Below are 26419 nucleotides of genomic sequence, written 5' to 3'. Positions count from 1 at the left end.
GGGTCGTGGCCCCTTGAGGTTTGAGATTCCTACTCTCCAGGGGCCCCCGACTGATGGACCTGAAGCACGAAACTCTAGGACCTTCCTGAAAAAAGTGCCCCTCCCCCACCATCAAACCATTTTTGACTCAAAAGGCTTTTAGATGGTATGAGTGTTAGAGGCCTGAGGTCAATATTAGGGTTAGAAGTTGAAAAAGAGTTCTCTTTGCTCTAGGGCCACGCCCTTTGGGTATGTTGCTCAGGGCCCCCCCAGGAGCCACTGTGCCAAATCTGGGGCCCCTGGGACCTTTCTGTAAAAATCCCACCCACCCATTAAACTAATGCGTTTGCCACAGTGGGTTCACGGATGTGTACGAAACGGCTTGGGAAGGGCCGATCGACTAGGGGACGCCATTTTTCTTCTCGCCACGTTCCCCTGAGTCGGGCGGTCAAGTTTGGTGGCCCTTCGACCTCGTTCAGGGGTCAAAAGGTCAAAAAAGGGACGAACGACCACCATATTAGGGTTAGAAGTTGAAAAGGATTTCTCTTTGCTCTAGGGCCACGCCCTTTGGGTATGTTGCTCAGGGCCCCCCCAGGAGCCACTGTGCCAAATCTGGGGCCCCTGGGACCTTTCTGTAAAAATCCCACCCACCCATTAAACTAATGCGTTTGCCACAGTGGGTTCACGGATGTGTACGAAACGGCTTGGGAAGGGCCGATCGACTAGGGGAGGCCCTTTTTCTTCTCGCCACGTTCCCCTGAGTCAGGCGGTCAAGTTTGGTGGCCCTTCGACCTCGTTCAGGGGTCAAAAGGTCAAAAAAGGGACGAACGTCCACCAATAGCCTACACGTTTAATGGGAGCGAGGCGGGGCTCCCATACGGAGGAGGAAGGTCGTGGCGACTTGATGTTGGGGATTCCGAATCTCTAGGGGCCCCCGACTGACGGGGCCAGAGCCCGAAACCCTGGCATGTTCCTGACAGAAGTGCCCCAATTTTATCCAACTTTGACTCAAAAGGCTCTTAGATGGTATGAGTGTTAGAGGCCTGAGGTCAATATTAGGGTTAGAAGTTGAAAAAGAGTTCTCTTTGCTCTAGGGCCACGCCCTTTAGGTATGTTGCTCAGGGCCCCCCCAGGAGCCACTGTGCCAAATCTGGGGCCCCTGGGACCTTTCTGTAAAAATCCCACCCACCCATTAAACTAATGCGTTTGCCACAGTGGGTTCACGGATGTGTACGAAACGGCTTGGGAAGGGCCGATCGACTAGGGGACGCCATTTTTCTTCTCGCCACGTTCCCCTGAGTCGGGCGGTCAAGTTTGGTGGCCCTTCGACCTCGTTCAGGGGTCAAAGGGTCAAAAAAGGGACGAACGACCACCATATTAGGGTTAGAAGTTGAAAAGGATTTCTCTTTGCTCTAGGGCCACGCCCTTTGGGTATGTTGCTCAGGGCCCCCCCAGGAGCCACTGTGCCAAATCTGGGGCCCCTGGGACCTTTCTGTAAAAATCCCACCCACCCATTAAACTAATGCGTTTGCCACAGTGGGTTCACGGATGTGTACGAAACGGCTTGGGAAGGGCCGATCGACTAGGGGAGGCCCTTTTTCTTCTCGCCACGTTCCCCTGAGTCAGGCGGTCAAGTTTGGTGGCCCTTCGACCTCGTTCAGGGGTCAAAAGGTCAAAAAAGGGACGAACGTCCACCAATAGCCTACACGTTTAATGGGAGCGAGGCGGGGCTCCCATACGGAGGAGGAAGGTCGTGGCGACTTGATGTTGGGGATTCCGAATCTCCAGGGGCCCCCGACTGACGGGGCCAGAGCCCGAAACCCTGGCATGTTCCTGACAGAAGTGCCCCAATTTTATCCAACTTTGACTCAAAAGGCTCTTAGATGGTATGAGTGTTAGAGGCCTGAGGTCAATATTAGGGTTAGAAGTTGAAAAAGAGTTCTCTTTGCTCTAGGGCCACGCCCTTTAGGTATGTTGCTCAGGGCCCCCCCAGGAGCCACTGTGCCAAATCTGGGGCCCCTGGGACCTTTCTGTAAAAATCCCACCCACCCATTAAACTAATGCGTTTGCCACAGTGGGTTCACGGATGTGTACGAAACGGCTTGGGAAGGGCCGATCGACTAGGGGACGCCATTTTTCTTCTCGCCACGTTCCCCTGAGTCGGGCGGTCAAGTTTGGTGGCCCTTCGACCTCGTTCAGGGGTCAAAAGGTCAAAAAAGGGACGAACGACCACCATATTAGGGTTAGAAGTTGAAAAGGATTTCTCTTTGCTCTAGGGCCACGCCCTTTGGGTATGTTTCTCAGGGCCCCCCCAGAAGCCACTGTGCCAAATCTGGGGCCCCTGGGACCTTTCTGTAAAAATCCCACCCACCCATTAAACTAATGCGTTTACCACAGTGGGTTCGCGGATGTGTACGAAACGGCTTGGGAAGGGCCGATCGACTAGGGGGCGCCCTTTTTCTTCTCGCCACGTCCCCCCGAGTCAGGCGTAAAAGTTTGGTGGCCCTTCGACCTCGTTCAGGGGTCAAAAGGTCAAAAAAGGGACCGAAGCCCACCAGAGGCCTGCACGTTTAATGGGTTGGAGGCGGGGCTGAAAAAGATTTCTCTTTGCTCTAGGGCCACGCCCTTTGGGTATGTTGATCAGGGCCCTCCCAGGAGCCAATGTGCCAAATCTGGGGCCCCTGGGACCTTTCTGTAAAAATCCCACCTACCCATTAAACTAATGCGTTTGCCATAGTGGGTTCATGGATGTGTACGAAACGGCTTGGGAAGGGCCGATCGACTAGGGGAGGCCATTTTTCTTCTCGACACGTTCCCCTGAGTCAGGCGGTCAAGTTTGGTGGCCCTTCGACCTCGTTCAGGGGTCAAAAGGTCAAAAAAGGGACCGAAGCCCACCACAGGCCTGCACGTTTAATGGGTTGGAGGCGGGGCTGAAAAAGATTTCTCTTTGCTCTAGGGCCACGCCCTTTGGGTATGTTGATCAGGGCCCTCCCAGGAGCCAATGTGCCAAATCTGGGGCCCCTGGGACCTTTCTGTAAAAATCCCACCTACCCATTAAACTAATGCGTTTGCCATAGTGGGTTCATGGATGTGTACGAAACGGCTTGGGAAGGGCCGATCGACTAGGGGAGGCCATTTTTCTTCTCGACACGTTCCCCTGAGTCAGGCGGTCAAGTTTGGTGGCCCTTCGACCTCGTTCAGGGGTCAAAAGGTCAAAAAAGGGACCGAAGCCCACCACAGGCCTGCACGTTTAATGGGTTGGAGGCGGGGCTGAAAAAGATTTCTCTTTGCTCTAGGGCCACGCCCTTTGGGTATGTTGATCAGGGCCCTCCCAGGAGCCAATGTGCCAAATCTGGGGCCCCTGGGACCTTTCTGTAAAAATCCCACCTACCCATTAAACTAATGCGTTTGCCATAGTGGGTTCATGGATGTGTACGAAACGGCTTGGGAAGGGCCGATCGACTAGGGGAGGCCATTTTTCTTCTCGACACGTTCCCCTGAGTCAGGCGGTCAAGTTTGGTGGCCCTTTGACCTCGTTCAAGGGTCAAAAGGTCAAAAAAGGGACGAACGTCCACCAAATGCCAGCACGTTTAATGGGTTGGAGGCGGGGCTGCCGTTCGGAGGAGGAAGGTCGTGGCGCTTTGAGATTGGAGATTCCCACTCTCCAGGGGCCCCCGAATGATAGACAAGAGCACAAGAATGGTGGCCCTAGACCCTTCCAGACCCCAACGGGAGCCCAAAACACATGACGTCCCAATTCCCAATTAAGCAGTAGCCAAATAAGTGGTCCACGGAGACTGTCATTTCTATGCAAATTAAGCACTCAAATGAGTTGAAAGTTACATCAATGTGTTCAGTTGAGTGTGCCAAGTACAGTAGAGGTGTTTAATTGACAATAAATGTTAAGTATCATCCATAAACACTGACTCCATGGACCACTTATTTGGCGCCCACTGCTTCAATGAGAAGTGGGACGTCTTTGCTTTTCCAGCTCCGAATGTCCGAAAGTTGCTCCGATTGTCTCCAAACTCTGGATTCCGATAGGGGGCGCTGAGGCGTAGATAGGAGCACAAGAATGGTGGCCCTAGACCCTTCCAGACCCCCACGGGAGCCCAAAACACATGACGTCCAATTCCCAATTAAGTAGTGGCCGCCAAATAATTGGTCCACGGAGACTGTCATTTCTATGCAAATAAAGCACTCAAATGAGTTGAAAGTTACATCAATGTGTTCAGTTGAGTGTGCCAAGTACAGTAGATGTGTTTAATTGACAATAAATGTTAATTATCATCCATAAACACTGACTCCATGGACCACTTATTTGGCACCCATTACTTCAATGAGAAGTGGGACGTCTGTGTTTTGGGCTCCCGTTCGGCTCTGGAAGGTACTAGGGCCCCCAAACTTGCGCTCCTGTCTATGTCTCGATGCCCTCTACCAGAATCCAGAGTTTGGAGAAGATCGGAGAAACTCCAAAATTACCCTCCAAAAACACCAAAGGGATACCCCTTACAGTTTTTTGGGGTCGGAAAATAAAGTTGCTCCGATTGTCTCCTAACTCTGGATTCTGATAGGGGGCGCTGAGGCGTAGATATGAGCACAAGAATGGTGGCCCTAGACCCTTCCAGACCCCAACGGGAGCCCAAAACACATGACGTCCCAATTCCCAATTAAGCAGTAGCCAAATAAGTGGTCCACGGAGACTGTCATTTCTATGCAAATTAAGCACTCAAATGAGTTGAAAGTTACATCAATGTGTTCAGTTGAGTGTGCCAAGTACAGTAGAGGTGTTTAATTGACAATAAATGTTAAGTATCATCCATAAACACTGACTCCATGGACCACTTATTTGGCGCCCACTGCTTCAATGAGAAGTGGGACGTCTTTGCTTTTCCAGCTCCGAATGTCCGAAAGTTGCTCCGATTGTCTCCAAACTCTGGATTCCGATAGGGGGCGCTGAGGCGTAGATAGGAGCACAAGAATGGTGGCCCTAGACCCTTCCAGACCCCCACGGGAGCCCAAAACACATGACGTCCAATTCCCAATTAAGTAGTGGCCGCCAAATAATTGGTCCACGGAGACTGTCATTTCTATGCAAATTAAGCACTCAAATGAGTTGAAAGTTACATCAATGTGTTCAGTTGAGTGTGCCAAGTACAGTAGATGTGTTTAATTGACAATAAATGTTAATTATCATCCATAAACACTGACTCCATGGACCACTTATTTGGCACCCATTACTTCAATGAGAAGTGGGACGTCTGTGTTTTGGGCTCCCGTTCGGCTCTGGAAGGTACTAGGGCCCCCAAACTTGCGCTCCTGTCTATGTCTCGATGCCCTCTACCAGAATCCAGAGTTTGGAGAAGATCGGAGAAACTCCAAAATTACCCTCCAATACCCCTTACAGTTTTTTGGGGTCGGAAAATAAAGTTGCTCCGATTATCTCCAAACTCTGGATTCCGATAGGGGGCGCTGAGAGGTAGATATGAGCACAAGAATGGTGGCCCTAGACCCTTCCAGACCCCCACGGGAGCCCAAAACACATGACGTCCAATTCCCAATTAAGTAGTAGCCGCCAAATAATTGGTCCACGGAGACTGTCATTTCTATGCAAATTAAGCATTCAAATGAGTTGAAAGTTACATCAATGTGTTCAGTTGAGTGTGCCAAGTACAGTAGAGGTGTTTAATTGACAATAAATGTTAAGTATCATCCATAAACACTGACTCCATGGACCACTTATTTGGCGCCCACTGCTTCAATGAGAAGTGGGACGTCTTTGCTTTTCCAGCTCCGAATGTCCGAAAGTTGCTCCGATTGTCTCCAAACTCTGGATTCCGATAGGGGGCGCTGAGGCGTAGATAGGAGCACAAGAATGGTGGCCCTAGACCCTTCCAGACCCCAACGGGAGCCCAAAACACATGACGTCCAATTCCCAATTAAGTAGTGGCCGCCAAATAATTGGTCCACGGAGATTGTCATTTCTATGCAAATTAAGCGCTCAAATGAGTTGAAAGTTACATCAATGTGTTCAGTTGAGTGTGCCAAGTACAGTAGATGTGTTTAATTGACAATAAATGTTAATTGTCATCCATAAACACTGACTCCATGGACCACTTATTTGGCACCCATTACTTCAATGAGAAGTGGGACGTCTGTGTTTTGGGCTCCCGTTCGTACCGTGATTCCCCGAATGACTTGAAATTTTGCACAGTGGCTCGTGGGGGCCCCTTGAGCGGCATACCCAAAGGGCGTGGCCCTAGTGCGTAGGGAAAAAAAATGGAATGTCGCAGAGCTCCGCGATTCGGGGCCCCGAGTTGGGGGCCCACTGAGCCTCGGGATCTCAGATCTCAAGATCCAACGACCTTCCGTGTCCGAACGGGGGCGGTCCGTAAAATTAGTGGGTAATCGGACAAATAGTGGTTCCGTGGGAGGGGGCGTGGCCTGGGGGGGGTCAGCGGGGGTCCTGGGGTCATTTGCCCACTTTAGTGGGTAATTGGACAAATAGTGGGTTCGTGGATGTGGGGGGGGGGGTACGGTGGGTGGGGGGGGGGTCCTGGGGTCATTTGCCCAACTTAGTGGGTAATCGGACAAATAGTGGGTTCGTGGATGGGGGGGGGGGGGGGGGGGGTCAGAGGGGCCCCGGGAATCGGGGGTAAGTGCGAAAGCGTCCAATGGCAGCCTAAACCAATGGCCCGAGATCCCATTGAACTAATGGGGCCGTGGACCTGGTGGTGGAGCCACACTGTGGGCGAAGGCAGTACTGCATCTGTGGGCCTCATACTTGGGGGGGCTCCCGTCCGGCCCCCGGTGGGGTCAGGCCCCCCGAAATCCCGATCAGGGTCATCGAGCGGCCGGGGAGGGTCGTCGGGCGTCGTCGGCCGGACCCCCAAAAATTTCGGGGGGGCGGCGCGCAGCGTCCGAGAACAGCCTACCGCGAACCCACTTTATAATGGACCGTTTGGACGCTCTGATAATTTCTGAGCTACCTAGAGATAGCTTACAAATGATAGTCAGCTTTTGGGAGGGATGTAAAATGTGTTTATTTAGCCGACAGTCAATGAAGAGAGTAAATGTCATTGAATGTTGATGAACTGGACGTGGTGCCAAAAAAGAAAAAGAAGTGATTTAGCCACTCATGAACAGATGAAGCTCATGCATGAACACTAGGAATCACACATGAACTGTGCAGTTGCTGTTCTGTCTCTGTGAGCTCCACCGCACACGATAGCCTTATTGGTTTTGTTCTGCGCTCGTACACAGAGAGTTTGCCTTACCTAAGCGCAGTGAAGTATAATTTGATGATGATATTATTATATCCATTTAAAAGTGCATCTTAAGTAGTAAGAGACTCGTGAAGGACACCAGCTGGACATACACAGAATTACACCTAAACTTTACAGTTAGGATCCTTGATGTAGCTTGGCTGTAATAAAATAATATTTTTTTATTTTAACAAATTATGTTTAATATATTATTTAATTAGTAATTAATATTACATAAAGCATATTTAAGAATAGCAAAAAATCATTTAAATAAATAAAACTACTCATATGTAGCTGGTACAGGCAAGGGTTAAAAAAAGAAAGAGAAAAAAATGGTAACATCTTTCTCTTCAAAAACCTCTTATTCATCAGTCACAACTGTCTGAACCCCAGATGTATAAAATAGAATTTGATTTGTTTGGATCTTACTGATAATTGGCAATCAAATTGATTTTAAAAATAAACTTTGTTTATAACATTTGTGTTATTATTTAGGGAAGAAGCATGAAGATCTGATGAGAAGACTTCAGCATTGGGGGATTTTTTCAGCACAAGCGATGCATCAAGCAGCATCTTATTTCACTTGCTTTCTTATTTTGTTCTTTTTTGTTCACTTTGTTGCTTGTTTAGTTCCTTTATGACATTGCAGAGGTTTATATTTCATGTTATATCAAGTGTAAAAAAATAAATAAATAAAAATAAATATTGAAATAAATATCTCTATGTTCTGTATCACTCTGTGTTGTGTTTGTTTCCTTTCTCTTGAGAAGATAACTGAGCCTTTAAATCTCCTTTGTAAAGCTTTATGAGGCATAAATAGTCCTCACTTTAGATGAGCTCACAAAAATAGTTCACTGACAACTACTAAATGTTTCATAACTACCTGAATTAATCATGAATTACAGCAGAAATACATGATAATAAAGAATTTATTAACACACTGAGTAACTATTACTATAAGTAAGGGATAATGTACATCTAGCCGGTTGTTATCGCAGAATAAACCCCGACAGAGTGATCAGGACCCTGAAGCGAAGCGGATTGTGTTAGTTCAATTATGTTAGTACAATACACAAAACCACAACGTATCCTTTTCACTACACAAAATAACTGTTTCATCTTTATAAATGTTTCACTCACAGTAACTGCCTTTCATAAAGCTCTTACTATCAAATTTTTGATGTGCATCTCTTCTCGTTCAGTTTAATACATTTGTCTGTTATTTAATCTGAATGATCTTAAAGGTTAATCAATGAATAATTTGGTACACCTAGAGATTTCTTTAGAAATTGATTCTATAGAAATAGTTTTTACTTTGTTTGCAATTTCCGATATGGATAACCATATGTAATTATTGTAATTAATTCATTATTTTTACATTATAAGCAATTTATTTTAGATTATAACCACTATGTTCAAAGTGTGTGTGTGTGTGTGTGTGTGTGTTTTTGTGGTTTACAAGGACTTTTGACCTGAATACGCACCAGCATTACGGGGACATTTGGGTTTAAGGACAGGGACCATGTCCTCATAATTCCGGATGTGTGGATGTCATTTACTATGTCCCAGAAGCACCCTCTCCAATTTTGGCACGATGTCCTTACATACCACAAAACCCTGAAATTTTACTATACACAGTGTATCCCTGATTTCGAGAGTGCGCCCCTGGAGCCAGGTCCCGGTATAACACCTGCGTCATCAAACATTTGCATAATACACACAAGTGTAAGTTTTGAGGCCTCTGATTGGACAGATCGGTACTGGTAGGCGGAAAATCGCGAAAACAAGATGGCGCCGGTGGGCGGAGCTTCATTCAGCTTCAGCGTAAAGGCCTTGTGACTAAACAAAGGGCGCCAATGTGAGTGTACACACCGACGCGCAAAACGGCAGGCGTAAAAGCATCATTTAATAAAAAAAAATGTCTCGGGTTCGTTTTTTTTTTTTTTAAACGGCGCGTTAAAAACTGGCCGACCAATAAGATCGGCACTTTAGTTCATGTGCCTGGAGCTGCTGAAGTGACAGTAAAACACGGCTTGGTGGCGCTCAATCACAAAACGGTCTTGCCGAGCACGCATTGATACGACGAAGAAGAAGTAAATAGACAAAGAAGAAGATGAGCTTGCCATTTAGCAAAAATTGTGTGTGAATGGCATAATATGTCTATGGTTTTGGCAAGCACGTAAATACTGTCTCTCTACTTCTTCTGTGTGACAAGCGAGTGTCAGAAGCGCAAAGTGCCGCAGCACCACATTGTGTACTGGTAGCATATCTACTGAATGTTCACGTTCACTCTGCGCATCGCCAGTGGAAATCGCTTGGTTGTGAACACTCAAGACGCGCCGAAAAACGTCACGAAAAACGCTGGCGATAAGCGCGCACGATATTCGTCCTGGTGTGTACAGGCCTTTAGTCTGTATAATAAGCAACATAATGCAAAATACTAATTATTTAAGTATTTTTGCAAGTAATATATTAATTGTGAATTAAATATATGATAAAATCCTGTTTATATTATGATAAGTGTGGTGTAGTCAGAGGTGTATGGGTCAAGTTAATTTCCTGTTTGGACCGGACATGAGAACAGAAGACGTCTGCGGACCTGATGAAGGCAACTGTTATTTTAAAGGTAAGTTATAATACTGTTTAATAATGTTGTAATGCTTCTCTAATAGCCTGTGGGTCCGTTTGGCTTATTTGTGCATGTCCTGTTAGCTCTTCCCAGCTCGTTTTACAGTTAGAAAGCAGCTAGCACGTGATGCTTATGGTGCTAGCGCACTTATAGAGGGTATGCACGTGACGTCACCTTCAGCTGGAGTGACTGCGGTTACGCCACATTGAGTGGCAAAACGACTGAGAGGCAGCATTGGTTTACAGCGTGAATCCACTCACCGCTCGAGTTGTTGTCCAGTTCTGCACACGCGCTAATCCTCTCTAATAAAGTGCCGACATGTAAATAAGAGATTCATTGTGCCGTCAGCTTTACTGATTAATACACTCACCTAAAGGATTATTAGGAACACCTGTTCAATTTCTCATTAATACAATTATCTAATCAACCAATCACATGGCAGTTGCTTCAATGCATTTAGGGGTGTGGTCCTGGTCAAGAAAATCTCCTGAACTCCAAACTGAATGTCAGAATGGGAAAGAAAGGTGATTTAAGCAATTTTGAGCATGGCATGGTTGTTGGTGCCAGACGGGCCGGTCTAAGTATTTCACAATCTGTTCAGTTACTTGGATTTTCACGCACAACCATTTCTGGGGTTTACAAAGAATGTAGTGAAAAGAGAAAAACATCCGGTATGCGGCCAGAGGCCAGCAAGCTTTTCAAAAGTGTGGGGGATGGATGTGGTTTGTTTGTTAACAATAAAAACGATGAATACAATGACAGAAGGGTACAAAAGGTATAACGTACAAGATATATGATATATATATATATATATTATACATACCTCAGCTTTTTTTAACCACAGTGTTCGGTTGGGTTCTGATGTCTAGTCACATCAGTTTTTTGCTATTCTATTCTTAGGCGACGGGGACAGAAAGCTATTTTTTTTCATTTATTTTACTTAAAAGACTTGAAAAACCTTACTTAAACTTAAAACTTTACTTAAAAAAAACCTTGTACACATTCCTAGTGTATAGTATAATATAAAATAAATATATATAAAGCTTTACACTGGCAGCTCAAAGCTGTACAGCAGCATTTAAGTATGAAATTTAATGAATAAATGTTTACATTAAACACTACATAGACTTCACTATAAAATAAATTGATTCTTATTAAAGCTACTGTATTAATGTTTTTCAGTCAAGAGCAGAGAGTGCTTTTCTATGTCTTTTGTAGTTTTATTAACATTTAAGTCAATGGCTACCATCAGCTGTCGTTGTTCAACAGAAGAAATGAATACAGGTTTGGAACAATATTAGAGTGAGTAAATAATGACATAATTTTAGAGGTGAACTGTCCCTTTAAGGACAGCGTGTTCACTAGGCTGTGCTGCTGTCAATTTAAGACGTGCATCTAATATACAGACACACGCAAATGTACTTTCACTTTACACATAACCGACTGTGTTTATGTTAACCTTGTGTGTATTTGACAGTATGACACATAGCACAGTAAGACTACTTAGTCCAGTAATCAAGTGTTTGACAGGCTTTTAGTCTGCGCGCGTTAAAACGGTGTATAGCACGCGAATAACCGGCAAGGCTTTAAAACGCATGCAAATAATTAACTTTTGTGATTGTGAATAACTATAGTGTTCCTTGAGTATAACTCTCTGACTCCAGCATTGCAAGCGTGTCTAGCACTGTGTATAGTATTAGTGATTGGATATTGGATATAAAGAGAGCATCTTTGGGATGTGGTGGAACGGGAGCTTCGTGCCCTGGATGTGCATCCCACAAATCTCCATCAACTGCAAGATGCTCTCCTATCAATATGGGCCAACATTTCTAAAGAATGCTTTCAGCACCTTGTTGAATCAATGCCACGTAGAATTAAGGCAGTTCTGAAGGCGAAAGGGGGTCAAACACAGTATTAGTGTGTGTTCCTAATAATCCTTTAGGTGAGTGTATATGACAGTCAGTTATTATTGTTCTGCATTGCTGTTTGAGCGTGTGTGTGGAAGAGATGATCACCGGTAGGCCTACAGTGAAGCACTTTACTGCAGCGTTCAGAAACTCATCCTATCTGAAATCAGATATACACAACATTTTCAAAATATCACAGCTTACAATTCCACAAAATGCTGTGAATGCACAAACAAACTCTCCCTGTAACGCCGCGCTGATTTCAGATTTGTGAAGCACCTTGACTGTATCTTCCTTTTCAAAGTGATTTAAACATTTCACAACCATCATGGTGAACAGCGCACATCTGAAGCTGAAGGAAATAATCCATTATTTATTAGTCTTAATATATCGGCCTCATTTGTATTATCAGATGGAGTCCAGTGTCTGTGCTGCTTAATTTGGATCATCTCTGAATCTTTGTCTGTAGTAGAATGTTTATCTCTTCTTTCTTTACCTTGCTTTCAGGTGAGCCCTGAGAAGGACCAGTTCTCATTGGATGATCAAGACTGTGCTGAGATGGTAATAAAAAGAGCATTGCATCATTTTAGAAAATGCTAGTCTAGTAAGAACTTTTTCCTGTGTTTTTACTGATATGATTTGTCAAAACAATTCCATTTACACTTGGTCACATAAATGGGCCTTTGCAAAACTAATTTAAAACCGATCTTTAGGGATGCTTCGATCAGGATTTTTGCTGCCGATACCGAGTACCGATTTCTTGTCATTGTGATCGGCCGATACCGATCCCGATTCCAATGCTCCACTGATTTGTAAGCTCTCTGATCACTGTTAACCTTTTTAATATGCCTTTTAAATGGAGTTTCTGCATACCACTATGCATATCAGGATACTTAATAGGGCTGTATTTTCTAAGTTTTTCTATTTGGATAAAAAAAAAAATCTGTATTTATTTAAACAATACTTTTATTTCACATCCTGCCCAATGTCCTTAAAACAATGTTGATATATTGAAGGCTATGAACAAATACAGTGAATGTAATGTAGGCATGTATTAATAATTTTGTTTTTTAATTCACTAAACTAAAAATTAAAATAAAAACAAAAACAAAAGCATATTAGCCTACATTTTATTACCCAATTATAATAGTCACTTTCATAAAAATATACATACTTGTAGGTTTAAAATTCTACATATGGCACATTTATTGTCCAACAACAAATATTTTAGAAATATGTATAATTTTCAGAATTATTGCGTTCCGTCAGTTTGGCGCGCGTGCACGCGGCGGCGCTCGCGGAAGCCTGAATTTTAGCGGAGATTCACATGCAGAAGGCTCGTCGTCTCCTGACAGCCAAATGGACATATTTGCATGACTTTCTAACATTTGCAGATGGAGAATATACCTGTGAAATGTAAGTTTTTCACAGGTATTTATCTGTCTGTCAGCACAAGTATCTCTCAGAGCGTCAGACAGTGCGAGCTGCTTTAAACTATACGTGTTAACTATATCTTACCAGTTATTTTAAAGCTCTTGATATAAAACATGTGTCATGTTTAGGACAAATTGTATCATGCACTTTCCCTCCATCAGCTCATTCTGCGTAGCCTACTCCGCTATTTTTCAGATGCGCTCGTATCAATCTACTGTATATCGATACTCAGTGTTGGGCACGTTACTTTAAAAAAGTAATTAGTTATAGTTACTAGTTACTTCTTACAAATAGTAACTGAGTTAGTAACTGAGTTACATCATCATAAAAGTATCTAATTACCAGGGAAAGTAATTACTGCGTTACTTTTTTTTTCTATAATTTGGATGCCCCCAATATTAGATATGTTAAATGAATGAATTGGACACTAAATAGAATAAATTATTATTATAAAACATTGTACATTAATGTGCACTATTGTAATGTTGCTGTGGGACAATGTGAGAGACACCTATCAAATTCAATGCATTATTGTAAATATTATCAGTAGGCCTACTATAGTGTAAATATTGTGTAAATATTATCAGTACTATACTTTCCTGTGGTAGTGGAGCTCACGTTATCACCTGGGTTTTTAGCCACTAATTTTGTGGCATATGATGATGTGAGGCGCTTCAGAATCACTTGCCACCGGCGTGGAGAGACTCTTTCTTCCTGGGCATAAGTTGCACGTTACTTAAATATTCTTACCTTTCACCTCAACGAGGGAAAAGTAGCGCTTATACTTCCAATTTGCGAAAGCTACCTTTGAAGTCGTTGGACTATCGCTGAATGTGCATATGCGTGTGCGTCATAGGTGTGTGTGTGTGTGTGTGTGTGTGTGTGTGTGTGTGTGTGTGTGTGTGTGTGTGTGTGTGTGTGTGTGAACCATAGACCGTGAAAAAAAATAGGTGTGAACTCAACCTATCAACTTCAACCTTGTCTCCCACCCACCAATCATCATCAGTTATGTGTACCACCGCACCCACCCCCAACACGCATGGCTGGTGCGCGCGCACACGCACACACACACACACACACACACACACACACACATTGCAGGTCCGACTGACAGAGAGCCTGTTCGGATGAAAAGCGCTTCAGTGAGCTCAATTATAGTAACGCGACTAACGCCGCATTTTTTTCCCTCAGTAACGCTAACGGCGTTGTAACGAGAGAAACAGTAATTCGTTTGATTACTCGTTACTGAAAAAAATAATTCCGTTTATCTGTAACGCCGTTATTCCCAACACTGTCGATACTTAAGAACGGCGTTCGCCCATCCCTTAGGACCGACTGACCCATGTTCAAATGCTGTTCACATGGAACCCTTCTCCACTTCGGCCTTCAAAGCTCTTCTTTGAATATTTGCTACTACGTACCCCACACGTCACGTACGCCCTCACGCGATGACATCATCATCGGCCAAGTTAGTGAGTACCGATCGAGTCATAAAATATGATTATTGGCTGATACTGATCCCCGGCCGATCGATCGGAGCATCCCTACCGATCTTTAATTCCCATGCTTTACGCTGATTTAACGGTGTTCACGTCATTGTAAAACTAACGCTATGAGCAGCATTTTATTTATCATCAGCTAATTTAAAATAAGATCAATAGGAGAGAGAGTAGCATCAGCACTGGTCAAATCCTTTATTCTCACTACTTTAAATGAAGATGAGCGCTGTCATATCTGACTATAACATGACATGAGCCTAAAACACGCTCTCACTTGTTTATTATTTGGCAGTTTTTTTGAGGAGTAAAGTTGTGGTAACCCATATGTGGTTTCAACAACCATCTGCATTTACACTTGTCCAGTTTCAACTGGAATGCGTCTCAGACCACCTCCTGAAGTGCTTTGAGTCACCGGATTTAAATCCGTCTCCAAATGTGTTTGTGTAATAACATAAATTGTCTTTGTATTTTGCTGCATGCGCTTTGGCAAAGCATCTCTGAAACGAACTAAAATCAAAAGCACGATATGGCTTAGTGCCCTTATCAAATCACACAAGACGATAATGAAGTAAGTCTACAGTCTGTTGTGCTGTGTGTTTCAAACTGAACCGCACACTTTCCTCACTCCATCAGCTCATGATCTGGCATTGTCCACGCCTCGTTTCACAGCCAATGAATGCAGTGAACTCCATCTCTGCATGTGCCTTGAGTTTAACACGCAGCGAGCACCACTTACACTCTATTAGCACATTTGCATTATATCCAACATTTTTGTGGACAGTTGATTACAGTATTTCACCCCATTTGTAATAAGATACGTGTCACGTCCAAACAAGAAGAAACTGGTGCAAGGACTCAAGTGCAGAAATAAAGGATTTATAAAAATAAACATAAATACAAAACAAAACCCACGAGGGGGCAACCTAAACTAGAAATAACAAAACAAACTGAAAACATACTAAACAGAATTCATGGGGGAAATGGGAGACGTAGATATAACAACGATCCGACAAAGACTGAACACACAAAGGAACTTATAAAGGGGACAAATCAAGCAGGGAATGAGGGAACACAGGTGGGGCAAATGAAACCAATAACGCGATAACAAGGGGGGTGGGATCTAGACAGAGACAGGAGAATAACAAAAACACCACATGTGCTACACGAGACAGGACAGGCATGTGACAATGCGTTTATAAACCTGTTTTCACTGAAACTGCAGGTTTCTGCCAGTATAACAGCTTAAGCGAAAAATGATATACATTTTTCATTGACAGTAGTATATTAGTGTCTTAGCAACAATTCTAATAATAGTGATCTAAAAGTAATATAGTTATTATGGTAGCACTTTACAATAAGGTTGTATTAGTTAACATTAGTTAATGCATTAGTTAACATGAACTAACCATGAACAATGCCTGTAGCTTTACTGTTTTTGTAAGGTTATCTACATTAGTTTACACAGCAGTTGACACACACTGCGGATGAATATTTCTAACTCACCATCTTACTCTAAAGGTAAAAATGCTGTTGTGTACCTTATCAACATTATTAAACAAAGCATGTATATTATTGGATTTTGAGAACCTTATTATCAAGTGTACACTATTTCAACATTAACTGATGTGTTAACATTTGTAGGTTCTTTAAATAATAATAAATGCTTTGTTAATGACAAGTCATGTTGATAAAGAGTCTACAAATGTTAGTAACACATAAGGTCATGTTGAAATAGTGTACACTTTACAACAAGGGTAACAAAATCCATTAATAAATGCTTTGTTGAATGTTAGTGATGATAATAAAGTGTGTATAAACATGAACAACCTGTCTGTTGATGTTTAGATGGTTTCCACTTTAGAATTATGTTTGCCTACAGCCCAAAATCAATTGCTTAATACTAAATAATGTTGATAAGGTACACAACAGAATTTTTACCTTTAGAGTAAGATGATGAGTTAGAAAGGTTCATTTTAAGCCAGTGGTTATAAGACAGTTATATACAGTATATATATACACACTGTGTGCAGAATTATTAGGCACGTTGATTTTCTGATCAAATTTTTTTTTCCAGGCACATTTGACCAATTCCAAATCACAGTAATCCTAAAAACTACTATTAATTTAGTATTTAATAATGTATAAGTGATATATAATTGTTCATGAAGGCTGGAAATGAAAAACACCTTTTATTCAGGTGTGCAGAATTATTAGGCATGTTTTCTTTTACAGATAAATTGAGCCAAAAAAGAGATTTAACTCAGACTGAAAAGTAAAAAATGATTAAATACCCATGAGAAGGATGCAATACTAATGCAATACTAGATATTGCAGTTAAGGCATGACCATTGGACAGTGAAATGCTCGTTGGGTCAGCAGGGTCAGACAAAAACATGTGGCGGAGAAAATACAGATGTTAACTGCAAAAGAATTAAGAATTAAGGTGAAGAATTAAGGGTGAAACCATCAGGAAGCCTTTAGTCTCCAGCGCCACCATTTTCCAGAGCTGCAACCTACCTGGAGTCTCTAGAAGTGCAAGGTGTCAGGATCTCAGAGACTTAAATTGGGTAAAGAATCCTAAAAAATGACCCCCACTGAATAAGAATCACAAGCTGAAGTGTTGTAAAATACATGAAGACTGTTTTTTTTATAGGCTTTATGGACAGATAGGTTGAGAGTGACTCTTGAAGGGCCAGCACCACATCCTCTAGTACCACTGTTTGAAGAATTCATCTTCCAGAATCTGGCAGTACGTTTTGGGAGTTCATTTTTAGTCCATCTCTGCAAAACGGACTTCAGGATGGATTAAATGAACTCCCAAAACGTACTGCCAGATTCTGGAAGATGAATTCTTGACATAATCCTAACACCTTGCACTTCTGGTTCCTGATGGTTTCACACTTAATTCTTCACCTTAATTCTTAATTCTTTTGCGGTTAACAGGTGTCTTTTCTTCACCACCTGTTTTTGTCTGTCCCTGCTGACCCAACGAGCATTTCACTGTCCAATGGTCACGCCTTAACTGCAATGTCTAGTATTGCATTAGTATTGCATCCTTCTCATGGGCATTTAATCATTTTTGACTTTTCAGTCTGAGTTAAATCTCTTTTTTGGCTCATTTTATCTGTAAAAGAAAACATGCCTAATAATTCTGCACACCTGAATATAAGGTGATTTTCATTTCCAGCCTTCATGAACAATTATATATCACTTATACATTATTAAATACTAAATTAATAGTAGTTATTAGGATCACTGTGGTTTGGAATTGGTCAGATGTCCCTGGAAAAAAATATGATCAGAAAATCAACGTGCCTAATAATTCTGCACACAGTGTGTCAGTAGGTAATATCAGTTTACATTTCTAAACATTCCTTTTGCCATTAATTGTAATAATCAGTTATCAATAATCCGATTTTTGCACTTTTATTTAGTGAAACATTAATGGAATCAGTGTTGCACCAACATTGTAATGCTGGCCTATACCAATAAGTTGATCATGTTCATGTTGGTCAAAAACTTAAAAAGGAGGTGTTTAATATAACATTTCATCTCCAGAATAATATTTTGAATGTCATTTGAATTTTTTTTTTTTTTCTGATATCAGGTGTATAAGCAGTTTTAGGTTCCCTTTCGAGGGAACTCGCACTGCATCGGGACGACGCTTTAGGGGATGCTCCCTTAGCATCAGCGAATCTGAAACCAGAATGCCAACTAGGCCAATCCGATTGGCGTGCGTGATGACGTCATCGTGACGGCATACCCGGAAGTATAAAAGGGTTGCTGGAGCGTAATGGCGGTAGTTATTGCTCTTCAGCATAGCGCTATCTGTTACTGTCTGTCTATTTACTGTTGTTTGTCAGTGAAAGTGTGTGAGAAAAGTAAAATGGAAAGTGTGAGAGTGAATGAATTCAAACAGTGTGTGCATCCGTGTCCCAGGTTCATGTCGGGCTCGGATACACACCTGCTTTGTGTGCACTGCCTGGGCGTCCAGCATGCCCAAGCGGCTCTCGAGGGAGCCGCTTGTGAGCACTGCGAAAAACTGACGCTCAGGGTGCTTCGCTCTCGGCTGGCTGCGTTTGATGAGGCCGGCCAGCCTCGTGAGCCTCGTGGTTCTGGACCCGCAGTCGCTGAGGCGGCTCGGCGTCGCAGATCATGGGGCTCACAGCGGGATTTGTCAGAGGGTTTCGGGACTGCTGCGGCACTTTCCCGATCCTCCTCTGACAGTTCCGAGGATCTTCCTCCCCGTGTGGAAGCCCGCGCTGCGGCTTCTTCCCCCGGGGTGGGAGGTCCGATGCTTGTTCTCTCCGGTTCCGAGGAGCCGGAGGAAATAGGCACCGAGGCGGGGGATGAAGCAGGAATTGTTTCATCGCTTCATCCACCCGCCCAAGAGGAGCTGGTCGAGGTGTTGGCCCGGGCAGTGGTCAAATTAAATATAAGTTGGCCACAAGAGGCTCCGGAAATCCAGCTACCCAGCAGGCTGGATGACCGGTTCCTCTCACACCGGGTTCAAACACCTCGCCGGGGCCTGCCTTTTTTCCCGGATCTACACACCGAGGTGTGTAGATCATGGAAACGGCCCTATTCTTCGCGTGTTTGCAATCCCCCAGTATTGGACTATTCCAATGTTCTGGGGGCACGCGAGGCGGGCTATGGGGCGATGCCTCGGGTGGAGGAAGCTCTCGCGAGCTATCTTTCACCCGACTCTGCATCGTCCCTTAAGGCTCCGGTTTTGCCCACCAAACCCTGTCGGGACACCTCATCTTTGGTGGGCAAAGCATATATGGCGGCTGGTCGGGCTGGTGGTTCCCTGCACACATTATCAATTCTGCAGGCCTACCAGGCCGACCTCCTTAAAGAGTTGGACGAGGGAGATGGTCCCTCTCCGGAGGACATTCTGGAACTGAGGAAGGCTGCAGATTTGTCTCTCCGAGTCACCAAGGAGACGGCCCGCGCTATCGGCCGCTCCATGGCTTCCATGGTGACAGTGGAGAGACATCTCTGGCTGAATCTGTCGGGGATAAAGGAGAAGGATAGAGCTTTTCTCCTGGACTCCCCGATCTCGCCTTCTGGGTTGTTTGGAGACGCGGTTAACACCGTCGTTTCCAGACACCAGGAGGCGAAGAAACAGTCAGCAGCCTTCCACCAGTATCTCCCTCGCCGCTCTAAACCTGGGAAGGCTGGCCCTAGCGGGCAGCCTCAGCCGTCATCCAGCTCCTCGCACCGGAAGGTGCAAAAGGAGAGCGTCGCTTCTAGAGCCCCTCCCCCGGGAGCCTGGCAACAGAGGCGGCGCTCTCAGCAGCAACCTTCAGCCCCTAAAGGCGATCTTCGGAACGTCCTTCAGGCGCGGAAGGCTGCTGGGAAGAAGTCCTAGCCACGGCTGGGCTTCTAAGAGCGGTCCCCCCCGCGGAGAAACAACCGAGGTTGTTTCCTCCGCGGCGCTCTGGGAAAATCGATGTGGTAATCCCGCCGTCTATGACGCTTCGGGCCACATCGATTTCCCGCGAACGCATGCTGCACCAGCCGCCTCTGGAAAGACCTGCGGCTGGTCAGCTCGCGCGTCCGCACACGGAGAACCGTTCCCAACTACTTCCTGCCGGTCAGCCGCTTCATCAGCCGCCATCAGAACGGGAACCGTGTAACACCCGACGCCAGCCTCGAGAGGCTGGTTCCCTTAGTAGATTATTTCGGCGCATGGGAATGCCTTCCGAATATTTCTACATGGGTCCTGCGTACTGTAGAAAAGGGGTACAAACTGCAGTTCGGTTTTCCTCCTCCACAATTCAGGGGGTTATACTGGACAGCAGTGATACCCGAGCAGGTTCGGGTAATGGAACTAGAAGTAAAAACTCTTCTAGCGAAGGAAGCCATAGAGCGTGTTTCTCCGCTGGAAAGAGAGTCCGGGTTCTACAGCCGGTACTTTATAGTTCCCAAAAAGGATGGAGGGTTGCGTCCGATTATAGATCTGAGGGTTTTGAATCTGTCTCTGAGGAGCTTCAGGTTCAAAATGCTCACTATTCCCATGATCGTGAGTCAGATCCAGTCCGAGGACTGGTTCGTCACGATAGATCTAAAGGACGCATATTTCCATGTCTCCATCCTTCCATGTCACAGGAAGTACCTGAGGTTCGCTTTCGGGGGCGAAGCGTACCAGTATCGAGTGCTTCCCTTTGGCCTAGCCCTCTCCCCACGCACGTTCACGAAGTGCATGGATGCAGCTCTGGCTCCAATGAGACTTCAGGGCATCCGTGTGCTGAATTATATCGACGACTGGCTCATACTGGCCCAGTCGTACGAAGTGGCGGTTCGGCATCGAGATGTCGTTCTGAACCACATGAAATGCTTGGGGCTGAGACTCAACACGAAAAAGAGCGTGTTGACGCCGTCCCAGAGGACTACGTTCCTCGGGGTCGTGTGGGACTCGACAACGATGCGGGCACGATTGTCTCCCGCGCGAGTCGAGACCATACAGGCGATGGTCTCAGGAATAAGGCTAGGCCACAACATCACTGTGAAGCACTTTCAGAGAGTGCTGGGTCACATGGCAGCAGCGTCCAACATAATACCTTTTGGCCTGCTATACATGAGACCCATCCAGTGGTGGTTGAAAACCAAGGGGTTTTCCCCCAGAGGGAATCCTTTCCGTATGATCAGGGTAACGCGCAAATGCTCTCGTTCCCTAGCCATATGGAAGAAACCTTGGTTTCTGTCCCGAGGGCCAGTGTTGGGAGCGTCTTGTTGCCGGAAATCCGTTTCAACAGACGCCTCCCTCACTGGCTGGGGCGCGGTCATGGACGGCCGCTTTGCGAGGGGCCCATGGGAGAGCCGTCATTCCTCCTGGCATATAAATTGCCTGGAGATGATGGCGGTATACAAAGCTCTCAGGAGCTTTCTCCCGCACCTCCGAGGCCAGCACGTCCTGGTACGGACAGACAATACGTCTGTCGTAGCGTACATCAACCGCCAGGGAGGACTGAGGTCGCGCTTTCTGTACAAGACAGCACGCCAAGTCCTCCTGTGGACCCAGGGGAAACTGTTGTCCATCAGGGCAATGTATGTCCCGGGGGTCCAAAATCAGGGAGCAGACATCCTGTCGAGGCAGGGGCTGAGGCCCGGGGAGTGGCGACTCCACCCAGAGGTGGTGGAGGCCATATGCAAGAGGTTCGGCCCAGTGGAAGTGGATCTGTTTGCGTCTCGAGAGACGTCCCACTGTCCACTGTGGTTTTCCCTCACGCATCCAGCTCCGCTGGGGCTGGATGCCATGGTGCAGACGTGGCCGAGGCTGCGTCTGTACGCATTTCCCCCGATTGCTCTGCTCCCGGGAGTCCTGGAAAGGGTCCGTCGACAGGGGGTCAGTCTACTTCTGGTAGCACCCCGTTGGCCGACTCGAGTTTGGTTCTCGGATATCATAGCTCTGCTAGCAGGTCAGCCGTGGGAGATTCCTCTGAGGAGGGATCTCCTATCTCAGGCGGCGGGTACGATATTTTACCCCCGCCCGGAGATTTGGAACCTGTGGGTCTGGCCCCTGAGGGGACCAGGTTCATAGAGGCTGGCCTATCGGCAGACGTGATAGAGACCTTACTCAGCTCCAGGGCTCCGTCTACGAGGAGACTGTACAGCCTCAAGTGGAATGTATTTTCCACTTGGTGCAGAGAACGTGAGGTGGACCCAGTTAACTGCCCAGTGGCTTCAGTGCTGGAGTTCCTCCAAGATCGTTTCTCTGCAGGGCTTACCCCGTCCACACTCAAGGTGTACGTGGCTGCCATTGCGGCTTTCCACACTCCTTTGGGTGATGGGCCTCTGGGTAGGCACCAGCTGGTTGTACAATTCCTCCGTGGGGCTCGGAGGATGAGGCCTGCGGCTCGGTCCAGAGTTCCAACCTGGGACCTGGCAGTGGTTCTCGAAGGATTGGCTGAGGCCCCCTTCGAACCATTGGAGTCGGCTGGACCGAAGGATCTGACCCTTAAGGTGGCTTTTCTCCTTGCCATTACCTCTCTCAGGAGAGTGGGAGATCTCCAGGCCTTGGCGGTAACGCCAACCTGCCTGGAGTTTGCCCCGGGAGGAGTAAAGGCCATCTTACACCCTAGGCCGGGCTACGTGCCTAAGGTGCCATCAAAGGTGGTCAGGTCATTGGTCCTGCAGGCATTTCATCCTCCGCCTCATGTGACGGCGGAAGAAGGGAGGCTTCACCTACTCTGCCCGGTTAGGGCTCTAAGAGTTTATCTGGCGAAGTCTGCACAGTGGAGGAGATCACAACAACTGTTGGTGTGTTTTGGCTCACCTAAGAAGGGATTGCCTGCGTCTACTCAGACAATCAGTAATTGGATTGTCCAGGCGATTACCATGGCCTATCAGGTGCGCAGTTTGCCTTCACCTGTGGCTGTGAGGGCTCATTCCACCAGAGGCATGGCCTCTTCGGTGGCCCTTCTTTCTGGGGTCCCCTTGCAGGATATCTGCGAGGCGGCCGGGTGGGCTACCCCACACACTTTTATCAGGTTTTATAGCCTGGATCTCCCTACGACGCCTGGTGCGAGGGTGCTCCAGTCCTAGCTGTGCCCGGTTTCCGGCTTCACACTAGGGCAGGCGCTACCCTTCGGTGTGGCCTAGTGGGTACTCGTTCCCCAAAGCGTCGTCCCGATGCAGTGCGAGTTCCCTCGAAAGGGAACTGCTCGGGTTATGTATATAACCCTTGTTCCCTGAGAAGGGGAACGAGCACTGCATCCCGACGCCACACCTTGGCGCGCCTGGAGCGCATGCTTCAGAGCAATTACTACCGCCATTACGCTCCAGCAACCCTTTTATACTTCCGGGTATGCCGTCACGATGACGTCATCACGCACGCCAATCGGATTGGCCTAGTTGGCATTCTGGTTTCAGATTCGCTGATGCTAAGGGAGCATCCCCTAAAGCGTCGTCCCGATGCAGTGCTCGTTCCCCTTCTCAGGGAACAAGGGTTATATACATAACCCGAGCAGTTCTAGATACAGGTTTGAGTTATATCTGAGTTTCTGATCAGTGTATAACAGTGTATGATTTATTCCAGGTGTTCAGAAGATGAGAAAGCCACTGAAGTTTCTCAAGGTACCTGAGGTTTAAATCAGAATACCTCCATCAGTGTAAGTACAGGAGCTCTCATATAGTTAGAGCTTACTAAAGCATGTGTTCTTCTGTACAGACAATGACAGCGAGGCCGAAACTGAAAGGACAAAACGTGTGCTGGTCAAATGCTGAACTTACAGCTGTAATTGAACATTTTAAGGCTCATATAGCCAAAGGAGAACTGGCCACACTGACTGAAAGACCGCAGTGTAAGATCGCTGAGGATCCTGTTTTAGGAAAGCACAGTGTACAAAACATAAGATATTTTGTAAGAAATCGAGGAATTACCTTGAAAAGCAAAGCCTAAAAGAAGTGATGTTACATCATGTGTCTCATTTGATGCTGGATTTTTATTTTGGTTGTTGGTTTTTGTTAGTTTCATTCTATGCACGTGCAGAGGGTGGGGGGGCTTTGGGTGCTCGAGCCCCTGCCCTTTTTCAAAATGAATCAAAAGTGCCCCTCTCAGACAAATATCAATGATAATATCGTGGTCAATAAAACTAAATAAATGTGATTATTATAACATGACAATGTATACAATAGTAACGAACGGCTCAAAAGTCGGACATTTTCTGTTGAGGCGTTGCCATAACGCGTTGCTATCCGGTTGCTATGGGTCGCGTGCGCTTTGATTGACAGCTGATTTTCCACTGTTCGGAAACGGCTCTCGAGCCAAATATGGTCCTTTCGGAGAGCGTGTGGCCTCACGGGAAAAAAGTAAGCCAATAATTTTTTTTTCATCCATAATCAGAGCTAATGTGTTGATTTAATTACAAATCTATATATTAGCTATATATTTTAAAGTATTACACAATTCACCAATGCCCGTTTGTCATGTATACACAAACCAATCGTGATCTGGCAAAGCAAGTTCAAATTCCATTGGGCGATGTGAAGCGGTAATTTTCTGTTCTTATTCATAAATCGGTTGAAAATTACATGAACAGACGTACTAACGTTTGTGGAATGATTTGAAATGTCTCATTTTATAAATTGCATCACTGACAAAATGGATTTTAACAGACAACAAACAAATCTGCACAAAACCACAGCAGCAAACGTCACATTAATGGTAAGTAGTGTTGAATTCACTTGTATTAATATTGATACACCGTTTACTATTTCATGAAACGATCAAAGTTAACAAAACCTAAGTGCCACCGGCACCTACAGGCCTATTATGTGAAGTGTAGGCTGGCGAAATGGTGACGTGAAAGGACTTTATTATATGACCATTTTTGGATATTATGCAGCATTATGAAAGAAGTCTCTTATGTTCATCAAGCCTGCATTTATTTGATAAAAAATAGCAATATTGTGAAATATTATTAAAATAATGGTTTTCTATTTTAAGATTATTTAAAATATAATTTATTCCTGTGATCACAGCTGGATTTTCAGCATCATTACTCCACTCTTCAGTGTCACATGATCATTCAGAAATCATTCTAATATGAGGATTTAATGTCAATGATGGAAACTGTGATACTCTTTTCAAGATTCTTTGATTAATAAAAAGTTAAAAAGTATATATAATAATATTTCACAATATTAGGCTACTGTTTTTTTCTGTATTTTTGATTAAATAAATGCAGGCTTGATGAGCATAAGGATATACATATATATACATATATATATATATATATATTTATATATTGCCCCTTTTTTACATTTGAGCCCCTGCCCCTGACGAACTCTCTGCACGGCCCTGATCATCAACATCAAACGTTCAAAAAAGCATTAAGAAAGAGTGAAAAGTAAAGTTGAACTGAAATGAATACTCCACTTGGGGTATGGTGTTGTTGTTGTATTGGGTTTATCAACACAAAGTATAAAGGAATGTGTGAATTAACCCTACATCTTACTGACATTTTTGTGTTTTCTATTTATTAGTGCCAACTGCATATATTTAGCAGAAGTGTGTATTTTTATTGGAATTTTAATATTTAACCCTTATATCCTTTCCTAAATATTTGACGCTATGTAAACACAGTTACACTAAAATGGCAATTTTTAACTGAAGGCCATTTAACTATAAAATGATGCAGTCTTTGTTAAGCTTCAAAATCAAATGTTATATACTGTAGCTTCATTAAATTATGCAGTTATAATTGTGTGGGTAGGCTTTGTTGGTGCAGATGTCTGAGTGTGGTTATGTGTGTACTAAAAATTGTGTGCATGTAATGAGAAATTATACTGTACTGCAAATAACTCATCTCAAATGTGTACCAGTGGAGCTTTGCTGGTACTGCGCCCAAATAAAATCTTACTGAAAGCTCACTTTTTGAGATATCAACCTCAAATGTAGCACAATTTGTTTAGATGCATGGCTTTGCATCAGTTTTTGAGTTCAACATGTTTTATAAATACATATTTAATATAAAAAATGTTCATAAACAATTTTCATAAGCTTTTCGATTTCAATTAGTGCAATATAATCCCATGTGCAATCAACTCTGCTTAGTTCTGTACATAAATGATTCTCATTTCTGCTGCCTATTACCCCCTGCCATAGTATATCAAATATAATATCAAGCATCATACTCATGCTGGTGATTTCTGCAATGGAGTGTGCTTGCTGAGAAGACTGTGACTGTAGAAGGCAAG

This window comes from Gobio gobio (assembly GCF_949357685.1).
Source record: "Gobio gobio genome assembly, chromosome: 24".
NCBI lineage: Eukaryota > Metazoa > Chordata > Actinopteri > Cypriniformes > Gobionidae > Gobio > Gobio gobio.
The sequence above is the reverse complement of the archived record's forward strand: the minus strand, read 5'-3'. Positions refer to the sequence as shown.